Here is a 16605-nt window from a genome sequence, read left to right as displayed (position 1 = left end):
TTTACCAAAGGGATGGTGTGTATGGCAACCTACAAGAGGGAGAGGTTTTGGTGAGTGAGAACCTTCATAGCCATGGAGAAAACCTCGTTCAATTGCAGAGCAGTTGACCCTGAAGCAAAAAGACCCAAATGATTTCGACCCCGGTGCTAAGGGTGGAAATTAGTAACCTCAACAATCCCTCGTTGTTGTTGACCGTCTAATTCACAAAGTTTGATCGCACAACGCAACGAGCGCCAGGTGTCCCAAGGCATATGACTTCTCCGGAATCATGTACATAGACATAAATTTGTGTTGTATGTTGTGTACTATGCACATGGTGGAAATTAATAACCTAGAAAATCTACATACCAAATACTATAGTACCAATTGAAATATTGTCATATCAAACCCTTGTTTACGCAATGAACATTAATTATAGAGAGGGTAATTCGAAGTTATATTTTTTTTATTTGGCTAGATCTTGTAAGTTGAAATAGATGTTACATCTTCACTAGTTAGACAAAGCCCAATAATCAAAACCAAAAATTCACCATACACAGAACGTAAAAAAAAAAATATTTTAAATTTTCATACTTTCATTATATATAAATATATACAAATTTATATTTAACATAATTTTATTATTATTATTATTATTATTATTATAACAATTCTCAAAACAATAGTTTTAATACTATATATATGAAATTACTCAAAATTATAATTTGGATTTAAATAAAATCAAAACATAGTAAAATAAAAACAAATCTATACAACAAACCACCATTAGTTACCCCACACACACAACAAATCTATACAACAAACCACCATGAGTTACTATACCCAACAAATATACTTTCACACTAGAAGGATATAGCTTCTTTCTTTTGTCTTTTGGAATATGAATGTACCTAGGACATCCAAAGATTTGGAGATGATCAACAAATGGCGTTTTCCCAGTGAACACTTCTTCTGGAGTTTTTTTGTCTAGATAACTGTGAGGACATTGGTTTTGTATGTAGATTGTTGTCTTAGTTTCCTCACCCCATAGAAACTTTGGTAGATCTTGATCGTGTATCATTTCTTTTACACTTTATTCAATGAACCTATTCTTTCTTTCCGCAACTCCATTTTATTCGGGATTGTATGGAACTATCATCTCCCTCTTAATCCCATATTCCTTACATAATGCTATGATCTCCTTGGATGTATATTCTCCTCAATTATCAGATCTTAGTATCTTGATCCTTCTTTCTATAAGGTTCTCCACTTCGGCTTTGAATTCTTGAAATTTAGTGAATCCTTCATCCTTGGTTTTCATTAACTAAACTCGGGTATTTCTTGAGTGATAATCTATGAATGTGACATAATAAAGATGTCCTCCAAGTGATTTTGGAGTCACAGAGCCACATACATCAGAGTGAATGAGATCCAAGATTTCTTTCAACCGTGAAGCACTGCTTCCAAATGGTTTCTTTGTATTTTTGCCTAATCCATATTCTTTGCAGACACCTTCATGATCCTCCTTTAGATTTTCTATTCCATCTACTATAGAATTTAGGTTTTAAAGAAATTTCAAATGTAGATGATCAAACCTTATATGCCAAAGTTCACATGGACTAATATCAGTGTGAACTAGGGCATGATTTACAATAGATATTAATATGTAGAGTTTTCCTTCTTGGATACCAATCACTTTAGGTTTTTCTATGCTTGAGTCTTTTGCCGAAACAACTAATTTTCCATCAATGAAGGCTTCTCTATCTCCTTTATCTTCTAATCTTGAAATAGAAAGTATGTTTTTGTCCAAACCCGGAGCAAACAGAATGTTGTTGAGGTGGATGTTGCTTCCATCTTCTAGCTTTATGGATGGTGATCCAATGCCTTTCACACGATAGCTCTTGTTGTATCCAAGTTCCACAGAGTAAGAAGATTTCCCTTTTGATAATTTCTTCAATTGGTGAGAGTGACCAGTCATGTGCCTTGATGCACCACTATCAATTACCTAGATGTCTTCATCTTGAAATTTTCCAGAGAGAGAAGAGAAGAGTCCTTCATCTTTTTCTATTGATTCCTTCTTTGAAGAGAATATGAGACTACATACCTCTTTTATGATTTTCTTGAGATGGCTTGCAATCCTTTTGATGACCTTCTTCATTGTAGAGGAGATCTTCACAATGCCCTTACATAACCAAAGCTTTGATACCATGTCGAGAATTCAGTAGGGAAATGTTTATTTTAATTCTCTTAACTTGATAACTGCTTGTGTTAGATTTTTACTTATTAGCTATGATATTTTTTAGTTCAATATGCAATACATCAAACAACTACCAAAACAGTCATACAATGACACAGTATGTAGGCTCCAAGCCAAGGCCAAAACCCCTCATCTTAAGGGGAAAACCTGTAAAATCTCTTCTTATCTTTTAGATCTTTCAATTAACGAATACCATGACCTAGACTTAGAAAATTACCCTTCAAGATAAAGTCTTTCTCAATCTCCTACTGCAATATCTTCGACCTCCCTAGTGAATCCAAAATTTTGCCCCAGCAACTACTGCTGCTTCACTAGGAGACTTCGATCTCCCTCTTGCTGCTCTTCCGTTGACCTAGTTTGCCTTGATTTGAGTCTTAGGGCTAATAGGAAACCATAATAAACCTTCTATTTCCTTATTTCTCTTCCTACTTCCAAAATCAAACTTCTAGACTTGTCTAGTGCAGAAACCCTAAGTTTGCATTCCTAGAAGAAAGTAGAGATGCCCAAACATTTCGACTTCTTCTTTGTACTTCCTTCTTCGTCCTTCTATTGCTTCCTTCTTCGTATGAGAGATAAGCGAGAATGATCCAAATGGAGGAAAATTTATTCTTATATATAGGCTTCCTTCAAGGGTGGACATGTCTCTTCACTTAGGCCGTTTTGACAACTCATGTAGGACGACTTGATCTTGGAGTTATTTTGACATTTTCAAGACAAAATAAATTTTCTTTTACAATTACAATGTGCCCTTAGGGTCTTCCATATATGATAATGACTCTTATACCTAGAACAAACCCTAGAAGCACTCAATGGGTGCTTAACCTATCAAATAAAAGAACGAGCATGAAACCCATGCTCCAATAATAATAATAATTTCTTTTTCATTTTATATCTACAAGAATACACTTCATACTAATGAAGATCGAACCTAGTTACGCATTCTTCAACATTCACCCTGGTTTCAATAAATTTTGTTAATTTCTAATCCAATGTTACAGGTGCCATCATATTACAAAGCCAAGTGGCCCAATGAATTTAATATGCAGGGCTATAATTCGAAAGGCATTACAACCTCTATACCATTGCAAAATTCAACCTATACTATTACAGAATTCAATCTTTATGCAAAGCAGCTCTATTAATTCATTTTTATTGTAACCCCAAGCTATAGACACCCTCAATTCATTTCCAGTGTTATATCCTATGAGGTGGTGATCCTGGTAGCATCTCTCCCCAATGCGTGTTTAATGAATTATTCAAGTGTTTCACAACTTTGCTAGCTAAAAAGGTGAGTAGCTCTATCAATTTTGCAATTTTTCCTGTGTTCTTTGGTTTCAAATTGGAAGTGTAAGTGTGGTTAGTTGAGGATAATATGGAGGATGACTTGAATTAGGGGATTCTTGGTAGTTTTCTTTAGATATTGGAATCACTTGAATTAGGATTAGGTTTTTTTGCAAATAACTGGACCTCTATTTTCACGACAACAGGAGAAAATCATGCTCAGGAAGAAAATAATATGAGTGGGATTGCAAGTATAATGGAAACTCTGATGCAACAGAAGAGACAGGTTGAAAACTCAAGAGGCTAAATTTTGTGTTATGCATCAACAGGTTTCAAATTTATCTAGGAGACCTCCAAAATCAAAATGTCTATTAAATCAGGTGTTGAAGAAAACAATGATTAGGAATGCCCTTTATTAATTTCAGGTCTTCTCATGTTTTGTAAAGCTATTCCTTTTTAACTTCAGGTCTTCTCATGTTTTGTAAAGCTAGTCTTTTTTTAGGTGTATTTTTCAAGCTTTATACAAGCAAAATTTTGGACACCCCTGCAAAGGATAATATCACCTTTTTTATGGTCAATCGTTGTACCTGCTAATGCCAACAACATTATTAGGTCCAATTTTACATTAGATATCCCTCATTTAGTTGAACCTCTCCATGGCCACTATGTATTTGTGTTGCCTTCATATAGAGGAAGACCAAACTAGGTACGTGAGAAGCAGACTAGATATGCCCTACTATTATAATAAGGGATGGAATTAGCCTTTAGTGATGATTCACCTCCTTTTATATATAATAAGTGGCAATTGGAACCATACCATGCTTATGTTTATAGACATGGAGCACATTCCCCTTTCTATGTAATTTTTCTAGGCCTGGTCCATTATTGTTGTTTCCAGAAGTGGAAATTCACTCTATTATTATATTCAATCCAAGCATGGACATACAAACAAAGTAATATTTGGGTCACTAATCAATTGAACCTTGTCACCCATCCTTGTAGGTGTACCTCTCCATGGCCACTGTGTATTTGTGTTGCCTTGATTTTTGACAATGCTGATGTGCTTTGAATATTCGCAGAGTTTGAACATTAGTTCCAACCTTGGCAATCAAATCTATAAGCCTCTTAAATAATTTAGGGCCTATATTTTCATTAGAGTTCCATACCCTCCTTGTATGAAAAGTAAACCTAAATTTCATACTCTTGGCTTTTATTTATAGTCAATCAAAATGATCTAATAACATTTAGAATAAAAATAACTAGTTTGTGTGGCTATTTGTAGAAAATTCAAATCCAAATAGTTGCAGTGGTTGTGTTGGTTCTTAGTATTATTAAGATATCCTTTTATTCTTTGAAGCAAAAGAAAAATGTTGAAATGCAGAGACCATTCATTACACCATAGTCTCTAGTTTACATAATCAAAATATTGGAAAATTTATTTAAGTTCCATCATTCAAATAAATTATGATAACCTGTGCAAACATTATGTGATGGTATGTCTCCAGTGCTGGTGAATAGTTTGAATGTTATAAATGTAACTTCTTTTATAGTTTTTTGCACTTGAATTTGATTGGTAGCAAGGATTGACATGGATTACAATCAATTAATTTTGAATGTGTGATCTGGATTAATTTGGATGTGATCCAATGGCTAGGAATTTGTTATGGTTGATCCATGTGCTTTGATCTGATCTATTTTAATGGGAAATTTAATGGGTTGGGTGTCATTTATTGAATACAGTGGGATGAATTGTTGAATAACACAACAGTTATGGCTTACATAAATCATCTATTTATATGTGCAAGTATGAATGTACATTTGGGATACATAGCTTCAATTTAGTTCAGTGGGGTTGAAGTGATGGGTACTTTGTATATATCTAATATGAAATTACTCATAATTATATTTTTATTTAATAAATCAATTTTTTTTAAATCAATAAACGACTCGTTACCCCATATCTATATATATATATATATATATATATATATATATATGGTTAATAAATTAAATGAATTACTCATAGTTATATTTTTTATTTAATAAACTAAGTCATAGTAAATGAAAATTAGTCGATACAAGATCAATAAACCACATGTTATCTACATTGATTTCTTGTAATAATATAAAACATGCATAGTCTTTTTTCATTTTTGGTAATTAGATTGGGCTACCCTAATGGATGGAAGAATGATCAACCTACTAGTGGGATGTTATGACCAAAATTGTGCCAAGTTTGGTTAAGATTGGACACCCCTTGGGATAGTCTGATTCTCCCAAAAGTATCTTCCATCCTCAACCCCTACTCATGAGATTTAAACCCTTATATCTATGTATATTAAAAGATACATATAAAGAAAATTTAATACATAGGTCACAAAGTTCGATTAAATCAAACAATGGAGAAGATGGCGACATAAGTGTCAGGATTTTAAAAAAGAAAAGAATTATTATGGAGTCAAAAAAAAAATTGCATGTAAATGGTCATATGAATATGAGACGTGGTAAGGCATGAATACCCTTGGGAATTTACTAGTAAAGCCTAGAGTTAGGCTTAGGTAATAGGGGGGCATACCAAATTACCAAATACACTGGATATAAACTTTGACACGACTAAGGCCTAGAGGTGAGCAACACTAAATCTCTTGGCCAGTTTGGCTAGATTTGGTTAAGGAAGACCCCAAATCAAGGTTTACGAGGAATTGTTAAGTAAAGCTTGACTCGGTTAAATAGAAAAGTTGTTGAGTCAAATAGTGGTGGTAATGGGAACATGGTTTTTGTTTCCCACATCTTTACGCCCATGTGTTGGATGTAATGAATCATTTAAAAGGCTTGGAAATAATTCATTATAATTTGCTAGTGATATGAGTGGTGAAGGTTCACTTAGCCAGTTTGGCCAAGTGTAGCCAAGGGACATCAATAGAATACTCTATTAGCTAGTTTTTCCCTAGATTTGCATTTTCCAAGATAAACATTTTGTTTCTCTCTGTGTTTTGTTGTTGTTAAATTTATCTTTCTTAGTTAATCTCTCTTAGTAATTTTAACATGACTTAGGTTGACTATGGTTGACCATGATTGACTATGGATGACTAATGGTGATCATGGCTCCCTATGGTTGATTATTGTTGATTGTGATTGTCTATGGTTGATTGTAGTTGACTATGGCCAACCATGGTGACCATAGTCATTTATCATGACCATGGTTGACCACAGTCAAATACGGACAACCATAGTCAACTATAATCAATCATGGGAATCCATAGTTAAGCATGGTCAACCATGGTGATCATAGTTGACCCTTGATGACCATGGTGATGATGTTTGACTACATATCACCATGGTTGATTTTGGTTAACTTAGGATGACTATGGTTGACCGTGTTGAATTTGGTTTACCTTGTTTTCTCGAGGTAGAGCATTAGTGACTATGGTTGACCAAATATGGCCATTGTTGATCATAGCTGACCATGTTTGTTCATGGTTAACTAAGATTGGTCATCATTGATCATGGTTGACTATGGATGACATGGTTGGTCATGTTTAACCATGTTGAACATGGTAACAACATTGACCAAGTTAACATTGTTGACCATGCTAACCTTACTTTGATGTAGTTGACCATGGTTAGACATGATTGAATATGATTTTTCATGCTTGACCATGTTGATGAAAGTCAACTATAGTAAATATGATTAGTATACATCGATCGGTGACACTTTCCACCTTTTATATGCCAATTGGAGTATGAAAATTGCATTGAACAATGTATATCAAACACATTTACTAATGTGGTTCAATGTGGTTGAACATGGTTGAACATTATTAACCATGGTTTAGCTTGTTTGACCATAAATAAATAAGGTTGTGCATGGTTGTACTTGTTGACCATGTTCCACCATGGTTGAGCTTGCTTGACCATGTCTAACCATGGTTGGGCTTCTTCGTCATGGTTAACTATGACCAATATATGCTTGACTATGGGAAAAAATGGTTGAACATAGATGTGAGAATTTACCTATAGAAGATTATTGTTAACCATGGATGATTAAGATGCACATGCATACTATGGTTAATCCTATTATCCCATGTTGACCATGGTTTACCATTATTAATATTTGTTAACCATGTTAACCATTGTTGAATATGGGTTCACCATATTTGGCCTTGGTTGACCATAGGTGGCCAATTTGACCATGCTCTCTATAATTGGCTATGGTTGACCATGGGTGACCATTGTTGATTGCATATGACCATGCTCAACTATAGGTCAACCACGCTTGACTAACCTAACAATGCTTGACCATCACTTTTGTTTATCTCATTATGATGCCAATATTTGTTTGTCATATTGTGACATCATTTTTGTCCAATTATGAAGATATTTGGAGATCTCACATTGTGACACATTTTGTTTTTCGTCACATTATGATATCATTTTTTGTTAGTCACTGTTCAACATCATTTATTCAACACATTGCAATGACATCTTTTCTTCATAAGAATGTAACAATATGTGTTGTTCATCACATTTTGTTGTCATAACGTTGTAATGTAGTTTTTTGTTCATCACATTTGGATGACATTGGTTGTTCATCACATTGAAAAGCCATTTGTTTTTCATCATATGATAATGTCATTTGTTGTTTGTCATGTTGTGACATTGTTTGTTGTTCCTTAGGTTGCAACATCATTTGTTTCTCATTACAATATGACATTGATATTTGTTTTCACATTATCACATTGACTTTTTGTTGTCATAAGCTACCTATAAATGATTGTGGTTGCCCATGATTGACCATGATGTGCATATTGACTATCATAGACCATGACACACATGTTGACTATCGTTGGCTATGGTTCATTACAATGCGCCAGTTGACCATGGTTGAAAATGATGCCCATGTTGACTATGATTGGCTATAATTCAAAATTGTTAACCATGTTGACTATGCAACATCAATTTATGGTACAATTTTTATATCATTTGTTTTTCATCACATAGTGACATCATCTATTATTCATCATAATGTGACATCATTTGTTATTCAACACAGTGTGACATTGTAATGTGACATCGATTTTACATGTCACATTGTGATGCCATTTGTTTTATTTATTAAATATTTCATTGATTCCTTCTAATGTATATTAATGTCTATTAATGTTTACGTATAAATATCAGTTAATGTATATACATTATATCGTTATGTCTATATATATTTATATATGCATATTTATACTTATTAATGTAGCGATATTAACATGTATTACTGTACAGGTAAATGATTGCCTGTATTAATGTGGTGTTACCAATATATTATTATAAAATTATCAATGTTGAGATTTGCAACAAGAAATGCTAAAAATAGAAAATGTTAAAAATAGCATTGCTATAAATAGCAGGTCAGCCATTGTGGTTCTTAGCAACAATGGGTGAGAAGTGAAAGTGTTAAAAATAGCATTTCGGGATCCCTTCTATTTTAGTCAGTCCCTGGACTAAACATAGGAAGTAAAATTCGAATTTGATGTTAAGAGCTATTTGTAAATTGATTAATTAATTCATCTTGAGTTAATTAGTTAAGAAATTATGAACATGAATTCTATGTGAGGACATGCAATAGTTTCTCCTTTGATTAAGGGATTTATCCATCAGTTAAAGAGATAAGGATGAGTTGTAATATTAAGTTGTAATTAGTTGGCTCAGTTAACTGAATCAAGTCCAGTTAGATTAATTTAACAGTTTGTTAAATTAATGAGAGCTCAGTTAGTTAATGCTTGCATGCATGTAACTACTGTATTTCAGATAACTGAAGATCCAATCATGGATAACTCATGCATGTCAATTCAGTCAGAGACCCAGTTGAGATCAGATGGAGGGACAGTGTACTATAAATTGCTAGAATATTCCATTGTGAATATTCCTTGCATGCAGAAGGAATAGTATTCCTTAAGGATTGCGCGGTTGGATCATAGGTTACAATGAGTATGATGAGGCCAATTCACACATGTGACATCATTGGACCCCAATCAAAACTGTGCAAGGAAATAGGGGGCTTTGAGGGCTTGAGGAAGATATATACTATGTCTATTGAGTCTGTGAGCAGTATTGTTTGATTACAGAGAGAGCATGATAGCTTGAGCGTTGATTCTTTTTGTAACTTGAACAAGATTTCCACTTGTATGATAATACAAAGTTAGGGTTTTAGGCTAGTGCTTTCCCCAGTGTTATATCTTTTGTGTTATGGTTGATTACTTCTCATTCTTAGTTATATTTGTTCTTGGTTGATGTTGCTCATGTTCGATTAAGCTTCCACTAAATTGTTTGTAGAAGTAGATCAAGTGTTTTGCTTTAGTACATTGCATTACCAAGTGATCTACAATGGTAATTTCTACAATCAAAGTCTAAATAATATTAAATTAATAAAATTAAAGTTACATTAAAGTGGCTTTTATTGTATAAGTATCATCAACTAATATGTTAAACTGTAATAAATCATAATTTAAATATATTTAACCATATTTAATTATAGTCAAATAAACTCGACTATAATCAATATATAAAAACTAAAAATAATATAACCATAAACAAAACATAATATAAACTATATTAAGATCAATTTTAATAAAATACTATATTAAGATATATCACATTAAAATAAAGTATTAAGCTATATTAAAAATGTTGTAAAATTATTAAAGTTTAAGTAATATTAAATTATTAAAATTAAATTTATATTAAAGTGAGTATATTTGTATAGATAAAGTTTATCAATATGTTTACTCTTAAAAATCCACATTAATCCTAATTTGAACATATTTAATTATAATCGATTAAAATAAATTATAATCTCACAAAATATATATATGTATATGGCCCACTTTATTAAAAGGCTTTATTAGAAAGCTATATATATATGTGGCCCACTTTATTAGAAAGCTATATGAAAGTATATTAAGATAGAATGTTAGAACTTAAAATATGTTAAAAATAGTTTTAATTAAAATATGTTAAAAAAAATAATATCTAAATATATTAAACTATATTTATTGATATATTGAACCGTATGTTTTGTTTTAATTCATAGGTTAATATGTAATTTAATTTAGGTCAGGACATCTTTTATAATACTTTCTATGAATAGTTTTTTTATTAAGGTTATTTCAATGTAACTATTATTAACTTTTGTTTGTGGAAGCTATATATATATCTATGGGTTAAAAGATATATATTTTATTTTTTAGTTTATTTTGATCAAGTTGATTGTAGATTTTTCAAATATTCGGAAATCTAAAGAATATGGATATGATCAAAAAATTCACCGCACCCATATTTGTAAATTCCTAATATTTAGAGAATCTGCAATCCACTTAAAGATGACCTTACTGATTCACCGAATATTAGGTAATTAGTTTGACATAGGCGCGGTTAAATAATAATTGGCCGACCATCAGTGCGTTTGATTGCCAAATATTCTGGGAATCATGCCCATATTTGACCAGGTTAAAAGATTATTTTATTTACATAGTTTTAATATGTAAGAGTTTTACCGAGTTTTTAAGTTCGATCCAGTTTTGAGGTTGTTGATTTTATCTAAATATATAGGAAATTATGTGGAAAAACATAAACCTGATTTTAATATATATATATATATATAAAAAAAAAATCAGTTTTATGTTTTTCCACATAATTTCCCATATTTTCCATTAGTTGCTTTTAGAACCCTGAACGATGTATACTCCCAAAACGATATTTGCAGCACTCAAGATAAATTACGCGGATATGGTTGATATGCAACTGATGTCCATCTAAGTCATCTCTCCATGGAAACCATTTGAACAAGCGAACGCGAAATGTTGTCCCATCCTACCAACCTCTGGGATTTAGAAGCCAACAATATAATATAATCTCTAAGCGAGATAAGTTCAGTGTTCTTTACTTCCTCCTCCAAAAATTTAGCTGAATGGTGGAGATGGGTCCCCCGACTGTTACAGCAAATCCAGTTCGCTTATTCTCTATGGTCATCTGACGGCTACGGTACGTTAGCTCTCCTCGGTACTATTTAACCGAGGGCCTTCGTCTGTAAAATTCACACAGTGGAGTACCCTTTATTAGCAGTACAGTTTTTGCTGTTAAGTTAAGGAGAAGAGCAGGACGGCAGCGATGGAAGTAGAAGGCGGAGAACAACAGACAATGGAATACGTAGATCATCACGCCGCCCCTCTTTTGGATTTGCTAGAATTGAAGTTGTGGTCGTTCTACAGAGCCGCCATAGCTGAGTTCGTCGCTACGCTACTTTTCCTCTACATAACACTGACAACCGTTGTTGAAAACAAAGCAAGCAAAGGTACCTGTAGCGGAGTGGGGTTCTTGGGAGAGGCCTCGGCTTTCGGAGGAATGATCTCCGTTCTCATATACTGCATATCGGCAATTTCAGGTATAAGAAGCCAAGCGTATCCGGCAGCCCTGATCATAATCTGATTCCATATATAGTGAAGGCTAAGTTGAATCACATTAATCATCAAAGCCTGTGTGCAGGGGGTCACGTCAACCCGGCAGTCACATTTGCACTGTTTCTTGCCCGCAAGCTCTCTCTTCCTCGCGCCCTATTGTATGTTGTAGCTCAATGCCTGGGTGCCCTATGCGGAACTGCCCTTGTGAGGGGTATGCAGGGGAGCTTCTATGCCTCCAACGGAGGAGGATCGAACTCTGTATCTCCCGCTTATTCCAAGGGAACTGCCCTTCTCGCGGAGATCATTGGCACGTTCGTCGTGGTTTACACTGTCTTCTCTGCAGCAGACCCCAAGCGCAAAGCCCGCCACTCCCACATCCCTGTACATAACACAAATCATACTCTGCCACCCTTCAAACTCTTTCTCTATATATATGAACCTTGGTGTTATTAAATATTCATTCACTCATGAAAATTTACTAATATGACAAGTGGTTAATGCAGGTTTTGGCTCCGATTCCAATTGGGTTAGCGGTATTCTTGGTCCATTTGGCAACCATTCCCATCACAGGCACAGGCATCAACCCTGCGAGGAGCTTTGGCCCCGCTGTGATATACGGCCATCAAAAATCGTGGGACGACCTGGTAAGAATAATACCTATAATTCCATGTTAGAAAACATTAGATTTATATGGATAGAAATGGAATTTGATGGTGACTTATCGTTTAATGGATTGAATGTATGGCAGTGGATATTCTGGGTGGGTCCGCTGATAGGAGCTGCGGTTGCTACAGTGTATCACCAGTACATTCTAAGGGCGGGTCGTTTGGCCTGAAAAACTCGGGATCGTCGCGTGGCCACCTAACCACTGCAATATAGAATGAAAACTTCACAGGACCTCTCTTTATTATCCCAGATTGGAGTTCAATAATAAGTGGACGTTTATAATCTAAGGTCTCCACTGTGGAGTTTTAGTAAGAATATTAATAGTAATAAATACCATAAATATGTGCTGTTGTTGTTTACACCTCTCATGTTAAGTCTAAACCTGGATCATTTCTTGTCAAACTAATTGCATATTGCGTTAATATTGTGTTGGTGTTCTAAAAGGAAATAATTTGATTAAATTTTTAAAACCTAGTGTGTTGGTGTTTTGAAAGGAAATGATTGGATTAAATTTGTTAAAACATTAAGAATATGTATATAAAATAAAAATAAAAATTGTTTGGTAATCTTAAAAAAAGATATTTATTAAAGAATAATTTGCTTAATTGTGAGAAATTTGATTAAATTTTTAACAACATTAACCATATATATTTACATAAAAAAACAATTAGATAATATTAAAAAATAATTTGCAGAATGAAATTCAACGCTCCATTTGCGCTTTTAAATTATTTATAAAATTTAAATTTAAAATTTAATAAAAATTACACCCCACAGCCCGCACAAACCAATTAATTTATACCCTCATTACCTAAATTAAAATATATTATTAAGTGTGTTTGTTGGCGTAAGGAATGTCTCTTTTTTACATACAAAGTTGCCCGAAAACACCTACTCCTGAACGAGGCAATTAAAAAAACATGAGTTCGATAAGGCATCGCTTACCCACCCCTCAAGCAAATTAGTAAGTTAATAGTAAGTTTACATCAAAAGTGTGTTGTATTCTTTGTGCGAGAGTAACCTACATTATACGATTACATAAAGGTTTTTAAGGGAAGAAATAGACGTAAATCGTGAAATGCAAGCCCTGTATTTCTTGTTACTTAAAGGCGTGTATTTATTTCCGTCTGCCTCAACATGTAACAAGTAGGTAACGAGATGAGAGTCGAGCGTTTTTGGGACACCGTAAATGTAACCCAGAGGCTTAATTTAAAATTCCGTAATTTTTTTAATTCTCTCAAAACTTTGTTGGAAAGGTAAAGGAGGAAAGATACAAAATAATTTACACACAATAATACGAGTTGCAGCGCTTCTATGGATCATACAAACTTTATTATTACAATGAATTTGATGAACGGTATTTAAATCTATTTCGACTAGCGACTCACGTAAAATAACTTGGCATTCAACCACACACTAAATTCAATTTTACTTAAAATATGACTTAACTCGACTTGATTCAACTTGACTCTCTAATTTTAGACAACTCTCCATGCTAGAGTGATTAGTTATTTTAACACTCCTCCTTAATTATGACCGCTAAACTAGGACATGACTCATGACAACTCAAACATCTAAGTATGGGGGATTTACGCAGTGCATTATATTAGATATGACAACTCAAACATCTCTGCTCATCTATGTCTCAACTAGGCTTACAACACCCAAGTTTCTTCTATGAAACTCAAACATATCTTTTGCTAATGATTTAGTAAATATATCAACCAATTGATCACTAGATTTACAAGGATTCAAGTGAACTTCTCCATTTCTCACAAGTTCTCTAATAAAGTGATATCTAGTATCAATATGTTTGCTCTTTTGATGAAACACATTATTCTTAGATAGTGCAATCATTGAGGTGTTGTCAGAATATATTGTTGTTGATTCTTGTTGTTTCTGCTTGAGTCCATCAAATACTCTTCTTAACCATACTGCTTGACACGCTACTGATGTTGCTGCTACATATTCTGCTTCTACTGACGAAAGTGTCACAATAGATTGCTTCTTAGATGCCCATGAAATCACACCTGAACCAAGATGGAACATATAACCGGAAGTGTTCTTCCTATCATCCAAACTACCTGCAAAATCACTATCTATATATCCAATCAGATCCTTCTTTTTTGTGCTTGCATAAATTATTCCACAATCTCTAGTTCCTGCTATGTATCTCATAATTCTTTTTCCCGCTCTTCAATGTATGTCTTTTGGAGTCTCCATAAATCTAGAAATCAAACTCACCCCTTGCATAATATCTGGTCTTGTAGCTACGAGATACATGAGGTTGCCAACCAATCTTTTGAATAGAGTTGGATTGACATCTGATCCTTCATCATCCTTGCTTTACTTTGTACATGTTGCAACTGGTGTAGGGACAAGTTTGCAATTCTCCATTCTGAGTCTTTTCAACAAATCTTTAGCATATTTATTTTGACAAATAAAAAATCATTTTTCAGATTTCTCAACTTATATGCCAAGAAAATATTTCATGAGACCAAATTCATCTCAAATTCTTTCATCATGGCTGCTTTAAATTCGTCCAATTCAAAATCACCTGTATAAATCATGTCATCAACATATAAGCAAACAATCAAAATTTTCCCATGCTCATTTACCTTTGTGTACAAGGTAGGCTCAATGTTCCATCTGCGAAATCCATTCTTGATCATGTAGCTGTCGATTCTGCTATGTCAAGCTCTAGGCACTTGCTTGAGTCCATAGAGCATTTTCTTCAACCAATAAACTTTATCTTCTCTACCTTCAACTTCATAACCTGGAGGTTGTTGCACATAAATTTCTTCTTCTAGAAATTCAAGAAGGTTGATTGTTGTGGCTAGAACTGCTCTTACAGTATCCAATTTGGCTACTAGAGCAAACGTTTCTCCAAAATCTATTCTTGATTGCTATGAGAATCCTTTTCCTACAAGCCTTGCTTTAAATCTATCAATTTCACTTTTCTCATTCAACTATGTCTTGTACATCCATTTTACACCAATGAGGTTTTTATCCTTTGGAAAATCAACCAAATCTGATGTATTATTATTTTCAATAGCTTCAATTTCTTCATCCATGGCTTGCACCCAATTTTCATCTCTGATTGTTTCTTCAAACAAAGAAGGTTGGAATGACAACAATGCAAAATTTGAACTAACATCCAAATCATCATAAATATCTTTCACACTTCTCATATTTCTCTTACCATTGATTTATTCATCCCCTAATTGGTTGTTAGGAGAACTCTGATCTGTTGATATGCTTGAAGATCCATGCTACTCAGAAAATCTTGGAGTCCCTGCTGGTGTGACTATGTATATTCTTTATTCTTTTGATCCCTGTTGGTCATTTTCTTCTACATCATCCTCTTCCATCAATAGTGCTTGTGCATCAACTACTTTGTTTACAATCCCATTCCATGACTCTTGTTCTTTGAACACAACATCTCTACTAATTATGGTCTTCTTGGTGACAGGGTTATATAATTTGTAAACTTTTGATTGCTCACTATAACCAGTAAATATGCATTTTTCACTTTTATCATCCAATTTTCCTCTTAGTTCCTCAGGAACATGTGCATAAGCTACATATCCAAACACTCTGAGATGAGATACATTGCAAGACATACTTGACCATGCTTCTTCTGGTACTTTGTTCATCACACTCTTTGTAGGGTATCTATTTATCACATAAACAACACATGCAACTGCTTCTGGCCAATACTAATTAGACAAGTTTCTTCCTTTCAACATGCTTTTTTTCATGTTCATAATTGTCTTGTTATTTCTCTCTGCTACACCATTATGCTACGATGTGTATCTGGTTGTAAATTGTCTTCTGATTCCATGTTCTTTGCAGTAACCATGGAATTCCTTTGAATCACATTCTCCACCACGATCTAACCTCAATAACTTGATTTGTCGATCACTTTGGTTCTTTGTTAAGGCTTTAAACTCTTTGAACTTTACAAAAGTT

At 33.7% G+C, this 16605-nt stretch overlaps 1 pseudogene across 1 annotated transcript; it reads left to right on the top strand.

The window, feature by feature from the left end:
- The first annotated feature begins 11625 nt into the window (after positions 1 to 11625).
- Positions 11626 to 13012, top strand: LOC149226574 (putative aquaporin PIP2-2; annotated as a pseudogene). Its single transcript, XR_016247057.1, has 4 exons — positions 11626 to 11951; positions 12053 to 12348; positions 12471 to 12611; positions 12716 to 13012. The product of XR_016247057.1 is annotated as a putative aquaporin PIP2-2 (transcript).
- The last annotated feature ends 3593 nt before the right edge of the window (positions 13013 to 16605 follow it).

Source organism: Pinus tabuliformis, chromosome J (assembly GCF_031772625.1).
Source record: "Pinus tabuliformis cultivar Carrire ecotype Pingquan chromosome J, CPIR1, whole genome shotgun sequence".
NCBI lineage: Eukaryota > Viridiplantae > Streptophyta > Pinopsida > Pinales > Pinaceae > Pinus > Pinus tabuliformis.
The sequence above is the reverse complement of the archived record's forward strand: the minus strand, read 5'-3'. Positions and strand labels throughout refer to the sequence as shown.